Raw genomic sequence first — 24,592 nt, 5'->3', positions numbered from 1 at the left:
CTAGATGTCAAGGGCAGCCACTCTCCCACCACAGGGACTGCGATCAATGTTTGAATAAAGTGGGGCTGTTAGTTAGTTTGTTCATCTAGTTTAATATTGTCACGTGTACCGAGGTACAGTGAAAAGCTTTTTTGTCGCGTGATGGCCAGTCAGCGAAAAGACTGGACAAGATCACAATCAAGCCATCCACAGTGTACAGATATAAGAGAAAGGGTTTAACGTTAGTGCAAGCTAAAGTCCAGTAAAGTCAGATTAAAGATAGTTTGAAGGTCTCCAAAGAGATCTACCAGGTGGTGTCGAGCGATGGCTGCCTTGCCAACAGTCTGTCTCGTCTTTTTCCTTCTTTGTTGTTCTTAGTTTGCAGTAAATTTGTGTTAGTGTACCTTCAGTTTTGTATTATGTGGGGGGTGGTGGGGCGGAACTTGGAGCAAAAATACACAATCAAAAAGCAAGTCCATGCTCGTGCAAGAGGTGGTCCATGGTGTCCTTTAACCCAAGGAAGTATTACGGTTTGCAGGTCAGTTCAAGAGCCTGACTGTTTGGGAATATAATAGTTAGTTATTGGGGAGCAAGATCCATACACTACAGATGCGATTTCGCCTCCTCGCTGTCATCATTCCTGAAGGCCATCTCCTTTGGTTGAGAAGGGCCTTTATGTCACTGGGGACCCAGGAGTGGGAGATTGCAACCTTCACGTGGTCCACCCTGTTTCGACTAATACAATCAACGCGACGTGCACAAACAAATAAATCAAATAACCATATAACCATATAACAATTACAGCACGGAAACAGGCCATCTTGGTCCTTCTAGTCCGTGCCGAACACTTATTCCCCCCTAGTCCCATTTACCTGCACTCAGACCATAACCCTCCATTCCTTTCCCGTCCATATAACTATCCAATTTATTTTTAAATGATAAAATCAAACCTGCCTCCACCACCACTGGAAGCTCATTCCACACAGCTACCACTCTCTGAGTAAAGAAGTTCCCCCTCATGTTATCCCTAAACTTCTGTCCCTTAATTCTCAAGTCATGTCCTCTTGTTTGAATCTTCCCTACTCTCAGTGGGAAAAGCTTATCCACGTCAGCTCTGTTGATCCGTCTCATAATTTTAAAGACTTCTATCAAACCTTCTGCGCTCCAGAGAATAAAGACCTAACTTGTTCAACCTTTCTCTGTAACTTAGTTGCTGAAACCCAGGCAACATTCTAGTAAATCTCCTCTGCACTCTCTCTATTTTGCTGACATCCTTCCTATAATTTGGCGACCAAAATTGTACACCATACTCCAGAATTGGCCTCACCAATGCCTTGTACAATGTTAACATTACATCGCAACTTCTATACTCAATGCTCTGATTTATAGAGGCCAGCACACCAAAAGCTTTCTTTACTACCCTATCCCTGAGATTCCACCTTCAGGGAACTGTGCACAGTTATTCCTAGATTCCTCTGTTCAACTGCATTCCTCAATTTACTACCATTTAGCAGGTACGTCCTATTTTGATACGTACATAGAACAAGTTGACCTGCAACTTTAGGCTGTGCACGCCATACGCAAGAAGATGACTGGTGATCCAAGTCTTGTTGTTGGGGGAAACAGTGTACTCTCTCCTCAGGGGCAGCGTTATTCACACAGAACTTTATGTACTGTAGCTGGTAACACAGTCCGTGAGTCCATCAATGTCCTCTCCATGGGGACTACAGAGTGTGTCCCAGTCTGTGTCCTCAAAACAGCACTGTAGTGCGTGACAGGCCACCTGTGACCACCTACTCGCTGACCTTGTGGTCACAGGCAGCCTCTGGACCATTGGCGTATACCGGGGTAGGAGGTGAACCAGGTTGTGGTTGGATGTTCCCTGTGGCGTCACTTAGGTTATTAGCCGAGATTGTTTTGGTGGACAGCATGGATGTTGTCTACGTTGGGAGAAAGTTGCGAGATTTGTAAATGTGCTGGAATAAGATGTACATGAAATGAATCAAATCGCCCAAAGGCAGGATTCTGCATTAATGGGGAACCCTGGAGAAAGTGTAATCGTGCATCTACTCAGTGTCTCTAGCTGAAGGTTATAACAAGTGCTTCAGGCTTATCTTTTGCCTTCATATGCCGGATTCCTTCATCATTGAAAACGGGGTTGTTCTTTGCATTTCATCCTCCTATTAACTGTTTAGTTATCTGCCACTGAATAGTGCCAAAAGCTTCGGTCTAATCCATTGGGTTTTTAGATCAATTTTAAATCCATCTTTGCCCCTGTTTTTGTTTAACACGCACGTCTTCCTCTGCGGTACATCAATGCTTCACTATCTCATTCTCTCACTAACTCAAGGGAGCGGCACAGTCCCGCAGCGGTAGAGTTGCTGCCTTACAGTGCCAAAGAACCAGGTTCAATCCTGGCCTCGAATGCTGTCTGTACAGAGTTTGCACGTTCTCCCCGCGACCCCGTGGGTTTTTTCCAAAGGCGTGCGGGTTTGTAAGTTAATTGGCTGCTGTCAATGGTCCCTAGTGTGTAGGATAGTGCTTATATACGGGATGATGGCTGGTCGACACGGACTTGGTGGGCTGAAGGGCCTATGTCTCTCTCTCTCTCTCTCTCTCTCTATTCATGTGAGAAGAGCCAAGTGTTCAAAATCAAGCAGGTTTAAATAAAACATTGGCAAAACATTTTTCAAAGTGTGAATAGTTAGCAGATACAAGTTTAAAGTGAATGAGAGGAAGGTAACAAATAGCATTGTTGTTTTTTGTCAGTGCAGCATTGGGGGCCTCAGTTGCACTTACTGATTGGGAGTGGAGGTAGATTAAATTATCTTTCAGAAAAATAAAATCAGACAAATTCTGAAAGTAAAATGAATCCAGGGATTTGGGTAAAGTGCGGAAGAGTGGGTCAAATGCAGCCGCAGGAAGAAAGGAAACACAATATGTCACACAAGACATCATAGGTCAAGTGGGCTCCCTCTGTATACAGATTCCTGAGTTCATGAAATAAATTAACCCGTAGCCTTGAGAAGGAAATTCTCGGAGGAGCTCTCTGACAAATGCTGGCTCGTAACTTGTATTAGGACTAATCGTCTCATGAAGAGAGCTGAGAGCACAGAGGGAAGTGCATCAGAAACAAGGGTTAACGAGGGGCAAAACCAGTGGATCAACTTTCCTGGCTACAGAGAGGAGGATTCAAAAGAAAAAGGAGCAGTGATCATAAGGTTCATAAAGTATTAAGGAATTGGAGTAGAATTAGGCCATTCGGCCCATCAAGTCTACACCGACCGTCATTCAATCATAGCTGATCTATTTCTCCCTCCTAACCCCATTCTCCCTCCTTCTCCCCATAACCCCTAAAATAATGATCGCGTGTTGAAGTGATTCTCTTTGCAATGTTGGCCAGTGAATGAAATATTTAATGCTGCAACTGAAGAGGTTATTTCTCAGGAAGTCCGAGTTTGGAAGGGAGAGACAGAGAGACTCAGGATTCTTAAGATGATGAAATCATTGGGGAAGCAGGAGCAAGACGAGGAGAGAGGGCACTTCCAGTTTGACAAGTTATTAAAGAGGGCGATTGTTCATAAAACAGTGCCTGAAACATTTATTGATGCTGATATTGACACAATTGCTCAACAGCTTCCTGTAACCTGATCTATGGCCCATTGATATATGATACATTTCACCATCCATTTAAATTCCTCTGTCTTCATATTTCAACCATTAGTTTTATTGCGAACAACTCCGGATTGTTAAAGTTAATGAAGTGCAGCTTTTCTGGCTGAAATCTGGGGAAATTAAACTGTGTTCCTCTCAGTCATTGCTCATCCTCTGTCCAACCTGCCCACAAATAACAGTGAACAGGTGATGTGGCAAAACAAGAGAAAACATTTTTATTGCTGACGTTTTAAGACAAGCCAGTAATATCTGGCAGTCTGCAAACTCTCAAAAGATTCCACTCCCTGTTATCAAGGGCGCACCACACTGCTGTGCAGAGAATAATTACCTCAGTTTGGTTTAGTTTAGAGATACAGTGTGGAAACAAGCCCTTCAGCCCATTGAGTCCGCGCCAACCAATGAAACCTGTACATTAATTCTATGCTATCCCAATTTTGCAACCTGCACACTAGAAGTCACAGAAGTCAATTAATCCACGAAGCTGCATGTCTTTGGAATGTGGAAGGAAACCGGAGGACCTGGAGAAAACCCACACAGTCACAGGGAGAACGTGCAAATACTGTACAGACTGCACCCGTGGTCAGGATCGAACCCGGGTCTCTGCCAATGTAAGGCAACAACTCTACTGCTGTGCCCCTGTGTCGCCGATAACGTGTTAGGAAACTTTGGTTACAATTAAAACTTACACAGGAGAAGACCATTCAACCCATTGAGTTAATACCAGCTGCCGGCAGAGCAATGCCATCAGTCCCATCCCATCCATCCCCTAATTTTCCTGTCCTCCTGCAACTTATTCTCTCACACGCGCCCACTAATCTCATTTTGATTTTTGCCACTTATTTACTTGAAGATTTTTGCCACATATTTACATGAATAAGTAATTTACAATGAGCTATTGACCTTATTCTGCTCCTAGAATGTCTGAACTTATGTGCTAACTCCAGTACAGTGGCGGTGTGGGGCCTTCCACAAGCCCATTTCTACTCTGATCTGATGTCCATACCGACCCCACTGGCAAGGACTCTAGGTTGTGCAACCACAGCTCCTTGTAAGTACTTGTAGCATGAGTGCAAACCAGAGTTGGCATCGTGATGGAGTTCCTACATGTGCAGCTGTTGACTCACAGTAATGCCACTGTGCTGAGGATGTCTGGCATCCTCTCGTTCCTGCTTCCTCTCTCTCGGGCTCCCTGGCTCCACAGTTCCAAGGGTGTATGGTGACCCTGTTCCACCAACAAGGTGCAAGTCATTGATATTGGTTGGCTTGAAGCATTCAGGCACGATTCTGCATGTGTTAGTCAGCATGGAGCATTGGACCGTGCTTCTTAAAGCTACTCACATTGTAGGACTCACCGACCAGTGGATATATTGGAGGCAACATTAAATTCCATGTAGACACAAAATGCTGGAGTAACTCAGCATGACAGGCAGCATCTCTGGAGAGAAGGAATGAGTGACGTTTCGGGTCGAGAACCTTCTTCAGACTATGATACCCTACTGTAAGGTATCATAGGGAAGCACACAGAACTGGAACAGTGATACTAATCAGGGTGAAACTCGTATACCGCACCAGCACTGCTATTTTGATGTACAATGCTTGAACCTCCTCTTAAACACACGTCTGAGTGTCAATTCAGCTGCTACTGAGGTGGGAGATTATTGAAACAGTACATGAAATATTTATTGATGCTGATATGAACAGCATTGGTCAACAGCCTCCAGTAATCTTATCAAGTTCAGTACACTTTACCATCCTCTGACTCCGGTTACAACTGGCATTGTTTAAAGGAATCAGCAACAGCTTGCAAGTCAGTTGGCGGTGGTGGAGCGCTGCTGCTGCTGCTGCGGCCCGACCTCCGGAGATTCGGAGGCTGCAACTGCGGGTCTGGCGGACGGCGGCACCGGGAGCCCGCGGGTCCCTGGAGGGAGACCGCAATTTTCAGGGCTACTGCAATGGCGACTTCTCCCGCCCGAGTTGCGGGGTCGAAGAGCTCCTGGAGCGGATCCTTACATCATCGCCCCGCGCGGCTTGGAATGGCCGCGGGACTCTGCGAGCGCACGCCGGGGGCTCCAACATCAAGAACCCATGTGTGCAAACCTTGCACCACCCGGCGTGGCTTCCTATGTGCAGCTGTTGACTCACAAGTAATCATCGCCAGCTGGGGGCTTTGACTGCACTCTGACTCGTTCCTGCTGGGGGGGGGGGGGGGGGGGGGGGGGGGGGGGGGGGGGGGGGGACCCTGACCAACAGAGTTTTTTTTGGCCTTCCATCACACAATGTAAAGCTACTCATGTAGGATGGACCAGTGGATGTTTATGTAAATTATGTTGTGTCTTGGGTCTATTTGTTTGTGATGTATGGCTGCAGAAACTTCTTCAGACATTACCCTACTGTAAGGTATCTCAAGGGGCACCAAATGACAATACTAAATTGAATCTTGTAATCTTGAGTTGCAGTTCCGTACAATGCTTGAACCTTTTTTTTTCACTTCTGCATGGAGTGCTCCCTTCAGCTGCTATTTCCTTGAAGATTATTTACAGAGGAGTTTGCATGAAATGTTTTCCATGCTGACCGGTCTTGGTAAACAACCAGCGGCGTTATCTTAATCATGTTGTGTACACTTTGGACATTCTGCTCTGACAAGAGGTGCCTGGAAAGGAGCATAGACAGCAAGGAATCAGCAACAGCTTGCAAGATCTGCACCCCATTTACCCACGAGAGACAGACACAAAAATCTGGAGTAACCCAGCGGGTCAGGCAGCATCCCTGGAGGAAAGGAATAGGTGACGTTTCGGGTTGAGAGCCCATTTACCCACTGCGATCAGGGAACACTTCGACTAAAAGAACCCATAAAATGCCCACCCTTCAGTAAGGGTTTTCTCTGAAGTCTTTCCCCTCTCCAGCCACCACCACAGTCTCGACACAAGACAAACGTGCAAAGCCAAAAGCTTCCATAGTGACTGGGTTTGAAGGTATTTGTTCCATCTCCATTTGCCCTTCACTCTGGCATGAGATGTAGTTTAGTTTAGAGATACAGCGCGGAAACAGGCCCTTCGACCCATCGAGTCCACGCCGGCCAGCGACCCCCGTACACCAGCACTATCCTACACACTAGGGACAATTTACAATATTTGTTATTAACCAAAGCCAATTAACCTACAAACCTGTGCATTCTTGGAGTGTGGGAGGAAACTGGAGCACCAGGGGAAAATCCAGGTAGTCACGGGGAGAACATACAAACTCCGTACAGATAGCACCCATAGTCAGGATTAAACCAGAGTCTCTGGCGCTGAGAGACTGGAGATCTACTGCTGCGCCACCGTGTCATCCCTTGGGTTACCTGATTTAGGTTACCGACTTTCTCCATTTGGAGGGGCCAGATTAAATTTCTGTCACCTGGCAAAGAAGGTGAAGAGAGAGCAGAGTTTGTACGGAGAGTGGAGAAATAAAGAATCGCAGATGCTCGTTTACAAAGGAAAGACTCAAAATGCTGGAGTAATGCAGCGGGCCAGGCAGCATCACTGGAGAACGTGGATAGGTAACTTGTCCAATTGGGATCCTTCTACAGAGTCTGGTTAATATCTTGGCTTCTATTCCATATGGATGGAGACAAAACTCTGCAGCCAAAACTTGAGAAGGAATCTCTGCAGGCCCTTTTACTGACAGCAGGTCAAAAAAGTTGTTGTGTTTTGCTGGATGATATTATATATATCTAGAGGTTACTAATTTCAAGGTCCTACATTTTATAATCCCTGACTTCTGAAAGTCTGACTGTGCACCCCGAATATTTGCCCTATCCATGTGGTTTGCACTGACATACCACAACCAAGGTGGCACGGTAGAGTTGCTGCCTTACAGCACCAGAGACCCAGGTTCGATCCTGACCACGGGGGCTGTCTGTACAGAATCTGTACATTCACACCGTGACCTGCATGGGTTTTCTCCGGGTGCTCCGGTTTCCTCCCAAACTCTAACGATGCGCAGGTTTGTAGGTTAATTGGCTTCTGTTAATTGGCTCCACGCGGTCACAAGGAGAACGTACAAACTCCGTACAGACAGAGCCCGGCCTGGAACTGGAGGTTTCTGACAGCTCCTGACAATAGGCTCGGAAATTAAGGTTTCTCATCTCTGCTATTCTTAAATTATGGAGCGGAATTGATAATTCTCCGGGGTGGGAGATTGCAACCTTCACATGGTCCGCCCTGTTTCGACGAATGCAATCAACCCGGCGTGCACAAAAAAAAAACATCAAATAGAACCAGTTGTCCTACAACTTTAGGCTGTGCACGCCATACGCAAGAAGAAGAAGACAATTCTCCAATGGAAGAAACTGTGGGATCTATCGGAAGGTTGTGGTGTGGTTCTCCAGCAGTGCAACTTGTGAAACTTGCATTAAATCTGCATTAAAAGATGTAAATCGTCCGGGGCCAGATGATTTAGAAGCTGTTTGAAGATCTGAAGAGAGAAGAGAGCAGTCTGGCTCCTCTCGCCGACTGGAATAATCAGATCTGACAGTTTCTACGCTCGTACATGTTGCCCCGGGAACAGGCTCCAAACAGTTCAGTTTTCCTTGTTTCAGCTGGAGAGAGTATCACATCCTCTCGCACATCTGGAGCCCGGCACCCGAGAGGCCATTTCCATCTGCCAACACAAGGCAGGGCTCAACACAACATTACAGAGCCGCCTCCCCGGCATGGAGGATCTTGGAGGAAGTCAATTAGTAATCTTGACGGACCTGGCAGTTCCAGCATCCCAGCGAAGGGTTTCGGGGGGGGCGGGGGGGGGGGGTTGTACCCAACAGGAAGGGTGACTGGGGCATCCAGGAGATGTGGCAGAAATTGTTAATCGCCCATCAGCATTCCCAGCTAACGACATTCTCCCAGGGGCCCTGTCAGATATTCCTCAGCCTTGCAGAGAAATTGGAATTGGAACTCAAGATATTTTAATTTGGTGCAAAATCGTTTTTACACCTTTCCGCCAGCAGCATCACACCTAACAAAACCGTGCAGAGACGAGAGTTTCAAAGGCTGGCAGGTATATATGGAACAACACTGGTCGAACATAGGAAATGTCACTTTATGGTATTCATCCCCTTGCCAGCAACCACTTGGTGGACAGCCAGAGCACCTGCCCTTTCTTAAGGTTGGAGGCAGTTCTTGTTAAACAAGTCAAGGTAACACGGGACTCAGCTGGAATTGATTTTCGGCATCGAAGCTGGATATAGGTTGGTGGAAAACAGTGCCGTCTCCAGTTGGCATAAACCCGGGCTCACGACCGCAATGCAGGGCATCTGATGTACATGGCCTTCACACACACAATGGCCAAAAAGAGTACAAACAATTGGACTAGAGTGAGACCAAAGAGTCCATGAGTCGATGCCCGGCTGAAATAGATCCCAAAGTTTTGCCTTATATTTTAGGTTTAGGATGTAGCTGTTAAGGCTGCTAGCTGTTAGGTTTGGGGCAGCACGGTGGCGCAGCGGTAGAGTTGCTGCCTTACAGCGACACAGACCCGAGTTCGATCCTAACTATGGGTGCTTGTCTGTACGTGGTTTGTATATTTTCCCTGCGTGGGTTTTTCCTGGGAGATCCGGTTTCCTCCCACACTCCAAAGACGTACAGGTTTGTAGGTTAATTGGCTTGGTCAATTGGAAATTGTCCCTAGTGGGTGTAGGATAGTGTCAATGTGCCGGGACCACTGGTTGACGTGGTCTCGGTGGGCCAAATGGGCCCGTTTCCGCTCTGAATCTCTAAACTAAACTGTTCTCAAACTCTCTCCCCTGCATGCCAACACAAAGGCCTGGCTGCAATAAGCCAGCTCCATGCCAGGTGCTGGGACAATGATAATGGCTGTAGCACACATGGCCACACTGCCATTACATTGAGTTAATGATTCAATAAGTAACATTAGGATATAGAGGCCCATTGGAAAACACAGGCCTAGTGCAAGAGCCAGCAAAATGTACATGTGACTCTACTTGGTGTTGGAGCACACAATTACACAATTTGGACATTCAGTGTTAGACGCAAGACTTGAATGGCAACGATGTTTATTTCTCCCTGCCCTTAATTCCCTGATGTTCTCTCAGCACATTCACTAAGATGGGCTTTTACCCATTTCTATGCTGGATATTTTTGCGGTTAGCCATTGATCATGATGACCCAAAATAATAGATAAATGTAATTGAGTCTGAACAAGGGTCCTGACCTGAAATGTCACCTATCCATGCTCTCCAGGGTTATTCCCTGACCCGTTGAGTTACTCCAGCACTTTGTATCCTTTTTTTGTAAACCAGCACCAGCAGTTCCTTGTTTCTAGATATCATACTCTCCTGTAATGGAGTTATGAACACCAAATCACAGTCTTCCCTGATGGCCTTGAGTGCTGTAACACTAGCCAGATCCACAAGAGGTGGTACATGCTTGGAGTCTTAGTGTGGTCCCAGAGTTGGTGCTTGCCTGAAGTTAGTTAGGGAGTCCCTAGTTTAGAAAGATGTTATGACCAGCTCATTCTAGGTAGATTAGGCTATCATGTGCACACAATGTTAGGTGAGGGGGGGAAAGATTTAATAGGAAACTAAGGGGTAACTTTTTCACGCGAAGGGTGGTAGGTGTATGGAACGAGCTGCCAGAGGAGGTGGTTGAGGCAGGTAATATTGTAACATTTAAGAACCTTTTAGACAGGTGTGTGGATAGGACAGGTTTAGATGGATATGGGCCAAATGCAGGCAGGTGGTACTAGTGTAGATGGGCATGGTGGCCAGTGTGGGCATGTTGGGCCGAAGGGCCTGTTTCTATGCTGTTATGCCCCTGTCCCACTTAGGAAACCTGAACGGAAACCTCTGGAGACTTTGCGCCCCACCCAAAGTTTCCGTGCGGTTCCCGGAGGTTGCAGGTGGTTGCCAGAGGTTGCAGGTAGTGGAAGCAGGTAGGGAGACTGACAAAAACCTCCGGGAACCGCACGGAAACCTTGGGTGGGGCGCAAAGTCTCCAGAGGTTTCTGTTCAGGTTTCCTAAGTGGGACAGGGGCATAAGACTCTATGACTATGACTCTTTGTGACAATTGCAAGCTTCAGGATGATCTCGATGTTGCCATTGCCTTTGGTCAACAGTGATGATTGGCATTTAGCTTACATGTGTAACTTTGGTGAAGCTTTTCCAATTTACTTTGGCTGTAGGCGTCCCACACCTACACCTCCCACCGTCTAGTTGAGTAATCTCCACTGTGAACTGCAACAACACATTACTTTGTCCGTTGGTGGTTTAATTCCTCATCCTGGGATTATGAACCAGAGATTGTTTCATCAAAACTACAGCTGCAATCCAGCCTTTCTCAAGCAGTTTGTTTTAACTCAAATATTTTATGGCAGCTGATTCCTCTTAACAAGTCATCCAGTAATTTAATGTTCTCTTAAAACCTGAAAATAGTTAAATAAAAAAAATAATTTTCTACTTACACTCTCAGGAATGCAGTCACTTTGAGTTTCCAGCAAGCTATGGGTGTGTAAAGTGCATGAAGACACGATCAGAGTAGATTTGGTGTATTCGGGTGATTATATTTGGTTAGCTGGGTATCCACCACAAAAGTAGGTTGCCATTCATATAAGGCATGCTGCACATATCAAGTCAACTCCATGAAAGCATTTCTCTCCTTATTGTGTTACCAAAGTTCCACTTATCCAATTGTATTTAACTCAAGCGATCATATCCCTGAGCAGCGAATATTGATAGCAGTCTAGGATGAGCAAGGACAGACAGCAGGAGTCAGTGGCTAACAGTTAAGGTCACAAAAGATATTCTCCTGGCTTTCCCCAAGAACACTGGTCACAGAGTTCCTACCAGACCACTTTACACTTCAAACTTTAGATTTTAGAGATACAGTGCGGAACCAGGCCCTTTGGCCCATCAAATCTGCTCTGACCACCAATCACCACCCATACCAAAACCATACCACACACTAGGGATAATTCACTACTTTTTACCGAAGCCAATTAACATATAAACCTCTACATCTTTGGAGTGTGGAGGAATCTGGAGAACCCAGAGAAAGCCCAAACGGTCACAGGGAGAATGTGCAAACTCCGTACAGACAGCACCCATAGTCAGTATCAACTCGGGTCTCTGGCGCTGTGAGGCAGCAACTCTGCAGCTGTGCCACTGTGCCTCCTGAACTACTGCCGATTCTCTACATAAGCTCAGTGGATTCAGTTCTGGGAAAGGATCAGATCAGAAACGTTTTTAGAAATTTGTCCCTGCAAGGTCTATATTGCAGGTAGCATGTGTGAGGAGGCTCCAGCAAACCACTTGAGATTAGTTCAACTTGGCATCATGTTCGGCATGGACATTGTGGGCCAAAGGGCCTGTTCCTGTTCTATACTGTTCTAATTTGGACTGCATTTTAGTATGAAACGCCCCAAGGTGCTTCCGATAGAGCATTAAATGTTTAAATAGTGACAACTACACTACTTGACAAGTTTCAAACAATCTGTTGAAAGAGGATTCTATTTCTTGGCGTGTGGCACGCTAAGAGTCAGCTCTTTGTGAGCGGTCACGGCAAAGCATGATTAGTTGACGGGAGCTCACACAAACAAGTGCGGCACCAGTACGGTGGCATAGCGGTAGAGCTACTGCCTTACAGCGCCAGAGACCTGGGTTCGATCCTGACTACATGTGGTCTACGTGTGGTTGCCTGTACAGAGTTTGGACATTCTCCCATTCACCTGCATGGGTTTTCTCAGAGATCTTCGGTTTCCTCCTACTCTCCAAAGACGTACAGGTTTGTAGGTTAATTGGCTTGGTGTATTATTAAATGCTTAAGCAGTGACGACTTGCATCTGTCTGATTAGGAAAGAGGACCACGCCGGCTACGGGAGTCAAGATCGTCCCGTCAACGGCGGGTTCAAGGCCCCAACCGCAGGCGAGCTAAGGGAAGAGATTTTTTTTGCCTTCCATCACAGTGAGGAATGTGAAGGAGTCACTGTGGTGGATGTTTATGTTAAAGTGTGTTTTGTGTGTTCTGTTGCTTTTTTATTTGTACGATTGACTTGGCAAATTAAATTCCTCGTATGTTCCAAAACATACTAGGCTAATAAAGTATTGTCGAGATTGAGATTGAGAGATTGTAAATGTAAAATTGGCCCTAGTGTGTGTAGGGTAGTGTACACTGCTCTGTGCGGACTCGGTGGGCCGAAGGGCCTGTTTCCACGCTGTATCTCTAGACTAAACTAAACTAAGTGCCAGAGGCATTTGGTGCTCACCGAGTCTGAGATTTCCCTGCTAATCCCTGATGTCTTTCCAAGCTCAGTGGCTGAGCATCGCATCAGTGAAGGATGTTAGTGTGTAACACTGACTGGAGAGGAGCCGTGAAGAGTCATGATGTGGTCGTCTTATTGCTGAATCCCCAGAGGGAACCATTGCTAGACAAGACAACAACTACATCCACAAACCCTAATAAAGGTGAGTTAAATAACATTTTTTCTTGATACGAGTCACAATAATTCAGCAAGGCGCACAAAGGCTGACACAATTCCTGTGTATCCTGTGATATTAAATGAACAAACATTTCTAATTCTCCACTGTGCAAGGCCATGCTATTTTTAGCAACCATTGCCGATTTTCGCCTTATTGCAACACAGACATCATTTGCCATCTCCTTATGTCATGGGAATAACGAGTATCAAATAACATCCTGAATAATGAATGAACAAACCCTTGCAGAGATTTATTTCCAAAAGTGGAATGACTTTTCTGTCAACCTGGCCCGCTTCTGTAATATGGAGCAGGATCTTCAATATACTGTGTTTCAGGCTGAGAGGCCACAGGTCAGTGTGTGTGATTGCTTACTGCGTGAAGCTCTGGCTTTAGCCGTCCCATTGTGCGTGGTCGCTCAGCCCCAAGGGCAGGTGTTGGAAATAAAGAGGAAAGAGCAGAGAGTTGATCAGTCTCTATCTGCACTGACACAATTACCTCCCCCCCCCGCCCCCCCCACCCAACTCCTACCATCTCAATCAAATCCGCTACACTGGATGAATTTCCGCAGTTTACATTACCAGCTGGAGAACGGACATAAAATGATTTTTAACAGAAGAAATATACCTTATGGATAAAGCAAGTGAAGGCAGGCACATTCATGGATCAACATGACCATGGCTGGGATTCTACAATGAATGGAAGCTTGTTTTTCCAGGTGGATATGAAAGATTCTGCAGGCCTAATCAAAAATCAGCAAGGGAGGTTTCCATTATATTCTGCATGCTGTTTATCTTTTGCTCAATATACCTGTAGTAATTACATGGACAACATAGCTCAAAGACTATGAAGTATCTCCAATAATATACTGTGGAAACGAGGAACTGCAGTTGCTGGTTTACAACAATGAAATAGGCACGAAGTGCCTGGAGTAACTCAGCGGGTCAGGCAGCATCTCTGGAGAAACTAGACAGGCGACGTTTTGGGTCAGGACCCTTGTTTTGACTGATTGTGGGGGGGGGGGGGAGCAGGATGGGAGGAGAGGCAGGACAAATCCTGTCAGGTAATAGGTGGATACAGGTGAGGGGGGGGGCGGGAAGAGGCATTGATAGGCAGATGGTTGGACAAAGGCCAGAGATGATAAGACCGAAGGCGCGAGACAAAAAGATTGAAGAGATATGAATTGTGAAGCTAGCGGAAAAGACCACGCGTAATCTCGGCGACTGTTTCACCGAACACTTGCACTTGGACTGTCAAGGCCAATTAAATAAGCCGGTTGCTAAACATTTTAACTCCTATTCCCATACTGACCTTTCGTTCCAGAAGATACACCTGCATTCACAGGGAGAAGGTACAAGCTCCGTACAGACAGCACCCGTCGTCAGGATCGAACCCGGGTCTCCGGCGCTGAAAGGCAGACACTCTACCCCTGCGCCACCGTGCAGTGTCCTGAGCACCTGCCACTGCCTGACGTGTCAGTGGATCCATCAGCTGCGAAAATGGCGCGTAACAACATCTCAGCAGAATATCCTTTTGAATTTATAACCATATAACCATATAACCATATAACCATATAACAATTACAGCACGGAAACAGGCCATCTCGACCCTTCTAGTCCATGCCAAACACATAATCTCCCCTAGTCCCATATACCTGCGCTCAGACCATAACCCTCCATTCCCTTCCCATCCATATAACTATCCAATTTATTTTTAAATGATAAAAACGAACCTGCCACCACCACCTTCACTGGAAGCTCATTCCACACAGCTACCACTCTCTGAGTAAAGAAGTTCCCCCTCATGTTACCCCTAAACTTCAGTCCCTTAATTCTCAAGTCATGTCCCCTTGTTTGAATCTTCCCTACTCTCAGTGGGAAAAGCTTTTCCACGTCAACTCTGTCTATCCCTCTCATCATTTAAAAAACCTCTATCAAGTCCCCCCTTAACCTTCTGCGCTCCAAAGAATAAAGCCCTAACTTGTTCTATTAACATTCTATTAAGTTTATTAACGTTTTCTTACCAATTTCTACCTGATGATTCTGTAATATATGGTTAAGAGATATATAGTTGGTCAAAATCTTTTCTCTGTGGTAGAAGTATCAAAAATAAGAGGCCCTAGGGTGAAGGTGAGAGGAAGGAGTTGTAAAGGGGATCCAGGGGTTAGTCTATTACACAGAGGGTGGTTGATATCTGGAACATGCTGTCAGAGGAGGAAATGGGTCCAGATGCAATCACTATGTTAAAGAGATTTGTAGACAGGCACTTAAATCAGCAAGACATAGAAGGGTATGTTTGTAATGTAGGCAATGAGATTAGTGTAATTGGGCAGAAAGGTCGGCATGGGCATTGTGGGTCTGTTTTTATGCTGTACAAGTCAGCGAGAGAGTTAGATTTAGCTCTTCGGGCTAACGGAATCAAGAGATATGGGGTGAAAGCAGGAACGGGGTACTGATTTTGGATATTTAAGAAGGAACTGCAGATGCTGGAAAATCGAAGGTAGACAAAAATGCTGGAGAAACTCCGCGGGTGAGGCAGCATCTATGGAGCGAAGGAAATAGGCAACGTTTCGGGTTGAAACACTTCTTCAGTCCATTCCCAGATCCACAGCTAGGTTACTTGGCCTCTGTAAAATTGCCCCCAGTGTGCAGAGAGTGGGTACAACAGTGGGATAACATAGAACGACTGTGAACGGGTGATCGATGGTTGGCATGGACTTGATGGGCCGAAGGGCTTGTTTCCATACTGTCTCTCTATATTAAACTAAGCAGGAGTAAAAACTAATGACCAGTGACAGTTTTGGTGCACCTTGTTCCATTAACAGGATAAGGTCAGTTGTCAGGTTCCAAGTCTGAAGCATGTTCGAACTTGTTCAAATTCACTCTCTGGCAAGTCTACATGGACGTCTAACTGAGGGTACCTTAGAAAGGAAGATTGAGAGCCATAAACAAAACCTCTCATTGTTTTTTTGAGAATTCAGCTGCCATCTAAAGATTCCAATAATTCATATTGATTCAACAGAAGTTTCCCAGAAGTTCCCAATTTCTTGGAGCGCAGGAGGATGAGGGGTGATCTTATTGAGGTGTATAAAATCATGAGAGGAATAGATCGGGTAGCTGCACATAGTCTTTTGCCCAGAGTAGGTGAATCGTGGACCAGATGAGATGAAGGGGAAAAGATTTAATAGTATTCCGAGGGGTAACTTTCTCACTCAAAGGGTGGTGGGTTTATGGAACAAGCTGCCAGAGGAGCTAGTTGAGGCTGGGATTATCCCAACATTTAGAAACAGTTAGACAGGTACATGCACAGGACAGGTTTGGAGGGATATGGACCAAACGCGGGCAGGTGGGACTAGTGAAGCTGGGACAAGTTGGCTGGTGTGGGCAAGTTGGGCCAAAGGGCCTGTTTCCACGCTGTATCACTCTATGAAAGCAAGTGGTCCGGATCACTCAGTGGCTTGGTAGACCTTGGAGCAAACATGTTGGACGGCAGAGATTTCAATCTAACCCCACGGTGAAAGATGTTCTGCAGTCACGGGACACATCTTCACTACTTTCACTCAGACAGCTGGTAACATATCTTCCAATAAGTTTGGCTCTGGTTCTGTGCTGGAGAGAAATTACCGCAGCCACAGAATATCAAACCCAATGCATTTTCCCCAAAATCAGCATATTTTGATCCTAAAAAGTGAAGGCACCTTAAACAGTAATATTTAGACTGATGCTTCAAAACATGCAATTAATAATGTTAGTGTGTTGTCCCAATGCTGCATCTAGTAAATTAGCACGACCTTGATGTCAGATAGTTATTTCTGCTTAATTTTACGCAGTTAATTAAATTCAAAAGACAACAGCACACCAGCATATTAGCTTTTCACTGCACCTCAGTACACGTGACAATAAACTAAACTGAACCCAATGGAAACAATTAATATCAACAGTACACTTCAGTGGAGAAAGCAGCAAATGTAAGTCATGGATCTAAAGGAAATGTTTTAATAAAATGGAGTGAAGAAATTGGCTCACATTGAGCTGTGTTATGAAAATCCTGTGTTGAACAGGTGGCCAGTCCCTAGGGACCAATTTCCTTCCATCACAATGGTTCAAGATTGCTTTGAAGGTACAAACTTGGCCGAAGCTGCGACTAAATCTAAATCAGACATTCACTTCCTCCGTATTCTCATCGGAGCCAAAACGGCTTTTGCTCTGCCTGTTCCCCGGGACCTGCGGTCTCCCGCCAGGGATTGTGCTGCAGAACCGCAAAATAATTGAAGATTCCAACGATTCATGTCGGCCGAAAAGAAATCCCCAAGAAAGCGGGGGGGGGGACTGGACAACTGGCGGCGGCTCGGCACACTTTGGACTTAAGAGGTGGGACTGCGGAGATGGTGCACTGGAGTGAGACTAATCTTTCAACGAGTCGCTGCAGTCTTCATGGGTCAGATGGACTTCTGTAATCCAACCTATCAGAAATCAAAATTCATCAGTTCCTCTCATAATGTGCATGATTTGGCTGGCCCAGCACTCGATATTTCATGTCCCAGGTATGTGTTTCATATCCCAAGTTCCATTTCTGATACCTCGGGCCGACCGTTTAATCTTTGTATTGCTTACGAAGGCATATGGAATTCCTGCCTTTATAATGCATGGACTATAAGAGCAGGGAGAATGTTCCAACGCTGTATAAACACACAGTGTGGCCAGAGCTGGAGTTATTGGACACGGTTGCTGGCACCACACAACTGATTGCAGCAGGGGAGGGTGTGAAGGAGACGCAGGGTTATATTATCCAGGGCTGGAGATGAAGTGTCATTACAAGGGAAGAATGTTTATATTAAAGTCCTTTTCACAGGGAGAGAAGAGGCCTTTATAGTTTTAACTGAAATGTACAAAGCTTTTTGGAGATTTTGATAAAGTGAACAAGATGTGTCTTTATAAAGATATCAAAGACTGGGAGACAGGGATACTGCGCAGAGAAGAGTGGAGGATTTACACTCAGTGGAGCGGTGGGTAAGGAGGATGGGGGGCATTGTTTGACTTCATTCTGTGGAATGAAGAAGGCTCAGTGGAGCAAGTATCTATGGGTGAATGTGTACGAATCTCCGGTCATATTTCAGAATAGTTGCAGAGCATTAAGATAAAAACTGGAAAAGGATCAATTTCGATGGAAGGAAAATATTGACTTGGCTTCCTCCGAAGATCCCCAGCTTCACAGAAGCGATCCTTTAACTCACTTGATTCATTCCGCATGGTATTGAGACATGACCGGAAGCACTGGATAGAGAAAAGCCATGGCCACAGCTCAGCTGCATTACTGAAGAAAGACACAAAGTGCTGGAGTAACTCAACAGTCTGGAGAAGGGTCCCAACCTGAAACGTCGCCCATCCTTGTTCTCCAGAGATGCTGCCTGACCCGCTGAGTTACTCCAGCACTTTGTGTCGAACTTCGGTATATGCCGACATCTGCAGTTATTTTTTGCAACTTGTGTGCAGTACTGAAGACCTGAGCTCCGTAACGAGCCAGGTTTGTAGGTTAATTGACCTCGGTAAAGATTCTAAGTGTGTAGGATGGTGCTGGTGTACGGGAATCGCTGGCCGGCGCAGACCCGGTGGGTCAAAGGGCCTGTTTCCACGCTGTATTTCTAAACTAACCTGAACTAATTGTGTCAGAGGATCCAGTCAGTGCAAGAAAAATCTTAGACCAGTCTACATTCTGATGTTGGTGGTGAGAACCTAAAAGAGTTCATCCAAACATAAAAGAAAGGAGGATGTGTCAGAATAAAAATGCTAACAAAGACTGCGTTTTACTTCTTTTATTCTCAGGTTGCGTTTTAGTCTGTGATTTATTACGTTCTATAAATATTACCCTCACAATGGCAGCCCTCCAGCTAAGGTTCTGATAATAGCAATTGTCAGTGTGTACCATACATCAAACGGACACTTTCTTAAACCATTATCACCGCACGATTTGTGATACAGTTTCCTTGTTCATGTAGAAAATAAAGATTAACTTTACAGATTATTCAAACACATTTTAACAGGCTCCAGAATAAAATTAGACCAGCCACAATCATATTGAAAGGCAGAGCAAACTTGAGGGTTATCAACTTAAAATATTAACCCTGTCTCTCTCCCCCCACAGATGCTGCTTGGCCTGGGATACTGTGAGGGTGAAGTTTAGTTTAGAGATACAACGTGGAAACAGGCCCTTCGGCCCACCGAGTTCACACTGACCATCGATCACCCGTTCACACTTGTTCTACGTCATCCTAATTTTTCATTTATTCCGCACACACGAGGGACAATTTACAGAGGCCAAATAGCCCACAAACCGGTATGTCTTTAGAATGTGGGAAGAAACCAGAGTACCCGGAGGAAACCCACGCGGTCACAGGGAGAACATGCAAACTGCACACAGAGAGCACCCGACCCGAGGTCAGGGTTGAACCCAGCCTCTCTGGCTCTGTGAGGCAGCGGTTCTACCAGCGGAGCCACTGTGCTGACCAGTTGCAGGAGCGGAAGGGGAAAGGGATGGGGCTAAAGCGAATGTCAGGTAAGTACCCACCCCGATGGGAAGATATCCGTCATGTTCCCTGTGTTATCACGTGATCCATTGTTTGACAATGTTATCCGGCATCAGCTCTGAGGAACCACTTGATACCAAGCCAAAAAGGCTTCATAGGTGCGGTGAAAGTCAGGGACTGCACTGGGTGCTAGCCAACGCCACACAGGGGTGAGCAAGAGTAGACCGACACAAAAATGCTGGAGTAACTCAGTGGGTCAGACAGCATCTCTGGAGAAAAGGGATGGGTGACGTTTCAGGTTGAGACCCTTCTTCAGACTGGGACTCTCAGTCTGAGGAAGGGTCTTGATCCAAAATGTTTTCTATTCCTTTTCTCCAGAAATTCTGCCTGACCCGCTGTGTTACTCCAGCATTTTGTGTCTCTCTTCGGGATAAACCAGCATCTGCTGCCCCTTCTTACACACTTAAAGAAATGGACAACGCTGACACCCACTGACATTGTATAGAGAGAACGCAACAACAACAAAAATCAGCCGCTTCTGGTTATTTTGCTGCAATTGGATCACATGGAACACGAGAACTAAATACCCAGTTATTTCTCAAGAGGCACAGGAGACTGCAGATGCGGGAATCTTAGCTAAAAGCAACGTGCTGGAGAGACGCAGTGTATTCTGGGGAATTCTGGGCAAGTTATCGTTTACTATCTGTCCTTAAGTAAGATGTTAAACCAAAGCTCAGTCAACCTATGGCTTTAGTCAAAGGATTTGGCTCACAAAACTCTGAGCGTTCTCCTTTTGAGGACATGAATCAGTACACCGTAGCAAGCAATCAGGGTGCAACCACTCCCTATTAGCTGACAATAGATGTAAGCCGAAGATAGACACTAAATACTGGGCCGGTTTCGGTGCTATATTTCGACGACACTTAACACATGGTGTAGACCTGGCCAAGGGTGGGATATTGGTCGGAGCCGAGTTGTTTGTGGAAAATTGATAATGGAATGAAGGGGAAATGAGTTTGAGACTGAGGAATTAATCTGTGACTTCACCAGTCGATGTCAGGGTATGGTGGTATCTCCTGGCAAGGGACTCGACTCGTGTCTTGACAGCCATGGCACCTTTCTGACCTTTACCCGATCCTGCATTTGCTTGGAAAAAAAATGTCCCTTAATCCTGATAACAATGAAATGCAGATGCTGGTTTATACCAGATGATTGTTTAAAGACACAAAATGCTGGAGTATCTCAGCGGGTCAGAACTCCTTTATAGGTCAGAAGAAGGGTTCCGATCCAAATGCCCTTATCCATGTTATCCAGGGATGGTGCCTGACCCGCTGAATTTCAGCAGCATTTTGTGTCTTTCTCAAGCTTAAACTGGGACAAATGTGAGCAGTTGGGATTAGCTTAGATGGGGCCATTTGGCTGGCATGGACAAGCCAAGCTGAGGGGCCCGTTTCCGTGCTCTATGATTCTTCCCATCTATGATCTAAAAACTTGCAGCATCCGTGTTTGGGACAACTTATCTACGCTCGCATTGCAGAGAACTTCAGGAATAATTTGGGGATTGCAGCAACCCAATTGTGCACCATGTCTCACAAAGTATAAACAGGTACAAGTTAGCACCACCACCACCACTTCAATAAAGCGACCACTGGAAGAACACAAAGCCAGTCCTCAGCGTAGGGAGCAATTTTCTGACACAAACTATCAGGGAACTGGGAACTCCTGGTCCTCCCGCCTGCAGGAGCACGTGGCTGAGAGATACATTGAAGCTCGATGCAGCCGCCACAAAGGATTTGTCAGGGTGGACCATGGTCTAGGGTTCTTCGTCTATTTCTACTATGGGGGAGGAGCGGGCAGAGTCCAGTGGTAACACTGGTCAAATAAGGGAACTCTGTTCCTCTCTCAGCACACGCTGCCTAACCTGACATGTATCTTCAAGATAGACACAAAATGCTGGAGTAACTCAGCAGGACAGGCAGCATCTCTGGAGAGAAGGAATGGGTGACATTTCAGGCTGGACCCGAAACATCTCACATTCCTTCCCTCCAGTGATGCTGCCTGTCCCAGCGTTCTGTGTCTACCTTCGGTGAGCCGAACTGCATCTGCAATCTCTTCCTACACATGTATCTTCAGCATCTCTGTTTTTATTTGGCACTTCCAATTTTTGCTGCATATTGCATTTGCAATTTGGAGTCTCAGATTTTGTTTTGAATCACTAGAGAGACACGAAGTCCATCCTTTAAACCCAGAGTCAGGACTGCAGCAATTGGGTTGGTGTCTGGAGATGATATAATTTGCCTGCTATCACTATGGCCCCATTCTCAACAAATAGGTATAATTATACAGCTTATTAAATCTGCATATTAAACTGCTTTATTATATTCTCATGAACATGGAAAGGAAAGCATATTAATGAAAATATCTAACCATCATTGGTTATTATTAATGGACTAGTTACACTGAGATTGTTATGGGAATGCTTTATACCCTCTCTGAAATTACTGTCATCATTTTTGCAGTGACGTGTCTACGTTTGTGTATCTGTACGGTATTTTGTGTAATTGTGCTTTTGTGAGTGTGTGTGTGTGTGTGTGCACGCGCATATACGCATGCGTGCATGCTTGTGTGTGTGTCTGGTCTGTGTGCATTTGTATACATATATACACACGTACGGGGACCTCTGGTCAGCGCAGACTTGGTGGGCCGGAGGGCCTGTTTCCGCACTGTATCTCTAAATCCTAAAGTCTAAATATATATGTATCCTGTATATGTCTGTCTCTCTGTGTGCATGACTATGTGTGTGTATGTTTGTGAACGTGCTTGTTTGCATGTTGTTTGCATGTCTGGTGTATGCGCATGTGTGCTTATGTGTGTGCGTGCATGTACGTGTGTGTGTGTGTGTGTGTGTGCGTGTGTGTGTGTGTGCGCAAGTGCTTGAGCCTGTGTGTCTGTGAGTGCCTTTGGTATAGTATATGAGGGTTTGTGTGTCACAAGCAGACATGTCACAAGGCTGTCAATTACAAGGCAGTCTCCTGCAGCCCCTACCCTGATAACCCTCAGGAGTAACTTCACCACAGCTTTGCAATGGACCAGGCAAGTGGTTCATCTCCAATCAACCTCCAGGGTAATTTATGGTGCTCACTAATTGTTGAGCCGGTAGGAGATAACAGAGACACACACTGTCCAATAGCAAATAAAGTTGAGTCAGAAGCCACAATACATTTCCCCTTTTATTTTCCCTCTACATGTTGACTAGAATAAGAGTCACACCCACAAATTAGCATTACAAACTACATTCATATATCGAATCAAAATTATTTCATTGACAACTGACGTCCCTTCAGTGTCTGCGAATGGTCCTCAGGGAGAACTGTGCGGCACAGTGGTGCAGCGGTAGAATTGTTGCCTTACAGCGCCAGAGACACGGGTTTGATCCTGCCGACGGGTGCTGTCTGCATGGAATTTTCACATTCTCCCTGTGACTGTGTGGGTTTTCTTCGGGTACCCCAGTTTGCTCCACACTCCAAAGACTTACAGGTTTATAGGTTAATTGGCTTTGGTAATATTGTAAATTGTCCCTAGTGTATAGGGCAGTGAGCACTGTTGTGTAGGATGCTGCTGGTGTACGGGGATCTCTGGTCGGCATGGACTCAGTTGGCCGAAGGGCGTTTCCGCGTCGTGTCTCTAACGCCTCAGGTCTAAACCTTCAGCAGCTCAGCGTTAGACTGCAGCATCTCACCATTTGCTTGTGGAGATACTATGCTTGGATCAGTAATGCCATCTTCTCGAGTGCCTTTGGGGCCACTGTCATTCCTCAGGCATTTCAGTTGCACAATTCCTCGAGTATTGTGACCACCTTCACAATACCAGTGGCATCGTGCTTGTTGCAGCTGCTCAGAATCCTCAGCACCCCACAGTGAAATCCCCACTCACCTTTATGTTCCGGTAGATGGATTAAACAACAGAAGCTGCAGGAAACACTCAGTAGGTCAGGCAGCATCTGTGTGGAGAGAAACGGAATTAAGGTTCCAGATCTGCGTACCCAGTTCTGACCTGCTGAGTGTTTCCATCAGGTTAGATTTTCATTTCAGATTTCCAGCACCTGCAGACTATTAAGGGATAATTGACCCGATGATCCAAATGATTGAAATGATTGACCCAAGTGTTGGAATGGGAGAAATTAAACTGCCTGTGTGCAGAAACTTGTGCAGTTATTGATTATTTTCTAATGAGTCCATTCATAAAGACTGATGCAGGGCATGAGCGTTTCATCCACTGCTCATCAATGCAGGCAAATAGTACAACTGACCTTTATGAAACCATCAGCCGACATTTCCATGTATGTGACATGAGAGGTCATGAAACGCATGGAGTCTAATCCCCATTAACGCTTAGCACGAGGTTCCTGTAGGATATTGCTCACAGGAGTGTAATTAATACTCAGTGCAGGCCGTTTGCAAGTCTCAGGTCAGAACAGTAGGGACATGCTCCACACACTCTATAATTACCCACACATTCACTCACAGCTACCTTTGGAGAACGACTCGGTTCGTAGAATTGCAGCAGATTTATGGCACTATCGTAGGCTATTTGGCCGATCAAGTCTGCCCCGGTTTGATAAAAGTGCAAATCAACCTTCTGGCACCAGAATCACAGTCCTGCAGGTCACAGTTTATCCACTGCACATCCAGGTAAATGTGCAAGGGTTTCTGCCTCTCCCAGCCTTTGGGGTAGCCCGTTCTAAACCCCAAACACCTGCGAGGTGAGAAAGTGTTGCCTCGTCTCCGCTGTAACCCCCCTGCCTTTAATCCTTATACCTTATAATGCCTGTAATCCTTATACTTTACGATTATGTCCACTTGTTTTTGACCCTTCCGCTGAGAGAAATAGATTTAGCATTAGAAATAGAAATGGAGAAACACATTTTCCTTCTTTACTCTACTGTATC

This window comes from Leucoraja erinacea, chromosome 30 (assembly GCF_028641065.1).
Source record: "Leucoraja erinacea ecotype New England chromosome 30, Leri_hhj_1, whole genome shotgun sequence".
Classification (NCBI taxonomy): Eukaryota; Metazoa; Chordata; class Chondrichthyes; order Rajiformes; family Rajidae; genus Leucoraja; species Leucoraja erinaceus.
Note: the sequence above shows the minus strand (reverse complement) of the source record.